This window comes from Artibeus jamaicensis, unplaced genomic scaffold (genome assembly GCF_021234435.1).
Source record: "Artibeus jamaicensis isolate MK-2021 breed Jamaican fruit bat unplaced genomic scaffold, CSHL_Jam_final contig_65, whole genome shotgun sequence".
Taxonomy (NCBI): Eukaryota; Metazoa; Chordata; class Mammalia; order Chiroptera; family Phyllostomidae; genus Artibeus; species Artibeus jamaicensis.
In genome coordinates, this window is record NW_026521913.1 from 686,337 (window position 1) to 691,454 (window position 5,118).

General features: G+C 36.3%; 1 pseudogene; it reads left to right on the forward strand.

The window, feature by feature from the left end:
• Positions 1-3,770: 3,770 nt before the first annotated feature.
• On the forward strand, positions 3,771-4,880 carry LOC119037800 (histone-lysine N-methyltransferase SUV39H2-like; annotated as a pseudogene).
• The last annotated feature ends 238 nt before the right edge of the window (positions 4,881-5,118 follow it).

A 5,118-nucleotide genomic window follows, 5' to 3' on the forward strand; every position in this document is an offset into this window, starting at 1 on the left:
TGAGAAGCACTTTATCTGCCCTTCCATTCTAAATGATCACTATACTGCATAGAGTAAACTTGCATATAGGTCCTTGCCTTTCATGACTTGGAATACTTCTTTCCAGTCCCTTCTTGCCTGCAAGGTTTCTTTTGAGAAATCAGCTGATTGTGTTATGGGAACTCCTTTGTTGGTAACTGTCTCCTTTTCTCTTGCTGTTTCTAAGATTCTCTCCTTCACTTTAATCTTGGGTAATGTAATGATGATGTGCCTTGGTGCATGCTTCCTTGGATCCAACTTCTTTGGGACTCTCTAAGCTTATTGGACTTCCTGGAAGTCTATTTCCTTTGCCAAATTGGGAAAGTTCTCCTTTATTATTTGTTAAAATAAGTTTTGAATTTCTTGCTCTTCCTCTTCTCCTTCAGGCACCCCTATGATCCAGATGTTGGAATGTTAAAAGTTGTCCCAGAGATTCCTAAGCCTCTCATCATTTTTTTGAATTCTTGTTTCTTCATTCTGTTCTGGCTGAATATTTTTTTCTTCTTTCTAGACCAAACCATTGATTTGACTCCCAGTTTCCTTCCCATCACTGTCGGTTCCCTGTACATTTTTCTTTATTTTACTTTTCATAGCCTTCACTTTTTCCTCTATTTTGTCACCATATTCAACCAGTTCTGTGAGCATATTGATTACAAATGTTTTGAACTGTGTATCTGATAGGTTAGCTATCTCTTCATCACTTAGTTGTATTTATTTTCTGGAGCTTTGATCTGTTCTTTTATTTGGGCCATTTTTTTTGTCTAGAATATTTAATATAGAGTTAAACACCCAGGGCTAAAAGTGATTAGTTCTGAGAGTACAGAGGGATAGATAAGAGCAGGGAGAGGAGGAATAGGACAGAACACAAATCTTTTCCATTACAAAATTAGGCTTTATAGTATTATTTGATTTTAAAAATATTATATTACCTTGATTAAAAAATTAAGATTAAAAACAAAAGGCAGGCTGATAAAGCAGTCCAGTATAGACTACTGCAGTATAGTAGTCTATACTAGACTACTTCATTATACTGCAATAATGAAGACTTTCCTAATCTCTGAGGCTTAAAACAATGAGGGTTGATTTATCACTCATGATACATAGCTATCTAAGGTCAGCTGGGGCCTCAGCTCCTTGTCATCCCTATTCCAGCACACAGACTGTGGGGGTAGCTGCCATCTTGAATGTTGTCATCAAAGACCAAAAGTGAGAGGATGAACCAGCTTATAACATTTCCACTCAATTACATAAAGTTGGCCAAACAAAGGCACACAGTCCCACGTAACTTAAGAACACTGGGAAATGCAATTCTGCCATGTGCCTGAAAGGAGCAAGAGTAGGCATACATGTCAACAGCCCTAATGACTACACCACTGGTAAGGATTAGCCCTGGCTGGTGTGGCTCAATGGACTGAGTGCTGGCCTGTGAACCAGAGTGTTGCCAGTTCAATTCCCAGTTTAGGGAACATGCCTGGGTTGCAGGCCAGGTTTCCAGCAGGGGGACGTGCATGAGACACCCACACATTGATGTTTCTCTCCCTCTCTTTCTCCCTCCCTTCCCTTCTGTTGAAAAAGAAAATCTTTTTTTAAAAAAGAATTAGAAAAAAGGGTCACATGCATGAGAAAGAAATTATTGCTGAATGAATGTGTTAATTCAAGAGAGGTATAGAGATAGAACTCACAGGAGTTGAATGGTCAGATATGTAAGAGTTGCACTAAATACAGTCGAATGACACTACTCTGCAGTGGGACTGGGAAATGGGTGGTGTTATGGTCAGAAAGCCCTGAGGTTAAATTCTGGTCTTCATAAGTGATTTAACTAATCTTTTCCCACTGTGAGTACTAATAAAATGGGAATAATCACTTACATAAATACAGTCACCATACATGTCAGTTTACCTGAGACATTCCACATTTAAACCTTTACCTTAATACAAGTATAGATAGCACCCTCTTTCACTGTCAAGAGTTTCTTGGTTGGTTTGAGAAGAACACAGCATCCTATATTCTTCCTGCATAACCTGAATGTACTGTCTGAATCTAATCATAAGAAAGCATACAGACAAACCCCCAAAGAGGGAACATTCTATTAATAAAAACAGAAGGGGACTATAGTCTTTTAAAATGTTAATATTATAAAAGAAAGCCCTGGCTAGGTAGTTAAGTTGATTAGAGTGTTATCCCAATATGCCAAGGTTGCAGGTTTAATCCCCCATCAGGGCACATACAAGAAGTAACCAATGAATGCATGAATAAATGGAACAACAAATTGATGTTTCTCTTTCTCTCTCTCTCAAATCAGTTTCTAAAACATTTTAAAAATATAAAATATTAATCCTGGCTGGTGTGTCTTAGTGGTTGAGTGCCAGCCTGCAAATCAAAGGGTCACCTGTTCAATTCCCAGTCAGGGCACATGCCTGGGTTGTGGGTCAGGTCCCCAGTGAGGGGGGCACATGAGAGGCAACCACACATTGATATTTCTCTCTTTTTCTCCCCTCCTTCCCCTCTCTAAAAAATAAATAAATAAAATCTTTAAAAATATATTATAAAAGAAAAAGAGAGGCTATAAAAATGTTCCAAATCAAGGCTAAAGAGACATGAATAATATTTAAATGCAACACTGATACTAGACTGGATCCTGTACTGGAAGAGAAAAAATGTTATAAAGGTCATCACTAGATCCATTGACAAAACTGGAATGTGGACAATAGCTGATAAAATAATCATATCAATGTTAAATTTACTGGTTTATGGCTATACTATAGTCAAGTAAAAGAATATCTTTAGAAAATATACTCTGAGCTAGAGATAAAACCTACATATAAAACTCATTTTCAAATGATTCTGAAAAATTACATGTATAAATATAAACATGAACATAAATATAAAAATGTATGGACAGAGCGAGAATAAAAATAGGGCAAAATATTAATAATAGATAAATCTGGTTAAAGGTTATATGGGTGTTGTTTGTGCTCTTGTAATTTTTCTTAGAAAGTTTGAAATTATTTTCAAAAACATTTTTGAAAAGTCTGATTGTCTTATACTTTAAAGTATAGGCATTTAATAAATATTACTTGCTTTACTTTATAGCTGTGCATATGTATAATAGCAAAGAGCAGGAGAAGGCAGAGGGAAAATGGTTTAGCCAATTGTGCAGACACAACAGGAAAAATGAATCATAACCACTGAATAATTGTTAATCATTATTAAATGTGGAAAATGTGATGATATGTCAAAATGTTTATAACAAACATAAAGGGGAGCAGAAAAACAAAATGCCAGATATTTACAGTCATGCAAAAGATATATTCAGAAAGTAACATAATATACCAGGTGGTAGGTTCATCACGTCTTTTTATTTACATTTAAACTTATTTGAATGTTTGACACCTTTTCAATTTTCAAATATACATTGTTCACCAAACAAATAGTTTGTCTTATTTTTCTTAAGATTTTATTTTTAGAGAGGGGAACAGAAGGAGAAAGAGAAGTAAAGAAACAGAGACTGGCGCATGCAACCCAGGCACATGCCCTGACCTAGGAGCAAACCCAAAACTTTCAGTTCACAGGCTGATGCTGAATCCACTGAGCTACACCAGCCAGAGCCCAAACAAATATTTGAAAAGCCTTAGTAAAATAGGCATAGTATTCCATTTTAGTCACTTTCATACTCAAGAATTTTGATGTGTCCCTTTCAATTAACATATGTTCTGAGAGCACTCATCTCTGAGTTCCTACTCCTCAGACCCATGCCAGCCCTCCAGAGTTGGCTGGACAGGGGCAGGGTGTCATGCCATCACAGTCAGAGATGCAAGGGAGACATTGAATATTATCTTGTAAAGTGGAAAGGGTAGCCAGATTCCACAAATACTTGGGAACCTTTGCAAAGTCTCAAGTGCCCATTACTAGTTCAGCAATTATCCAATGACAAGCATAATTATTTATCTTGGGTAAAGAAAGGCAAAGCAATAACTCTAAATAATAACAAAGCTTTGAAATCTGTCAATGCTGAATATATTGTAAAGAATGTTAAACAAAGTATAGCTCTGCAGAGATGGCAATATGAGTGCAACAGAATAAAAAATAATAAAAGAATGATATTTGTTAAAAATATTGTTGACTTGGCCCACTGTCAGACTTCTACTATGTTAATAAATACAAATCCTCTCCTGGAATTAGCTTAGTAAATAAAGCTACCTTGGGTTGTTCATGCACAGGCTGCTTTCTTGAGAAATGTTGCCCTGCTGAATGAAGCAGGTTTACAATAAATACCAACAAATTAAAATCCCCTATTTATGAATGCAGCTCAAGATATGAATGAGGACCTGGTTGTCACAACAGGATTGTACAAAAGGGCACCCAACATTCCCTTTGCATCTATCTAAGTAGCAATGGCTGTGGCTGAAGTGTAAAACACCCTGTGAAGATAAAAGGAATGTGTGTTGCAATGGAATATGTTGGAAAGGTCACCACAAGTGAAGAAGCCAAAAGACAGGGGCAGTTATATGGCAACTAAGGAATCATATATCTCTTTGATATGGACTATAAATCTGATGAATTCACAATGGATGCAGCTCAATATGGAAATGTGTCTCATTTTGGGAATCATAGTTGTGACTCAAATCCCCCAGCATTCAATGTTTTCTTTGATAATCTTGGTACTTGTCTCCCTGAATACCATTATTTTCCATGAGAACCATAAATGCTGGAGAAGAGCACTTTTGATCACGAAACAGAAGATTCTGGAGATATATCTTCAGATTCTACTGACTACAGCCCAGCTCAGAGAGAGTCAGAATTGTGTGTAAGGTGGAGCTGTGACTTGCAGAATTTACCTCAACAGAATTTTCAGGAAATAAAGCTGAAGATAATTGTAGTTTTGTTTATTTGTAATGTTAACATTTTTAAAAATAAGTGTTTGGGACTCTTTCTATATTATCAGGATTATACACTACATTAATTTACAATTCCTGTTTCAAACTATTGGCCAAAATGCATTACTGGTGTTCCTGAAGAGAGGAACACAAGGTCACATCAACTAGTTTGAAGTTTACCTAATTAGTGATTAGACACCAAACACTAAAGAAAAACTATTTA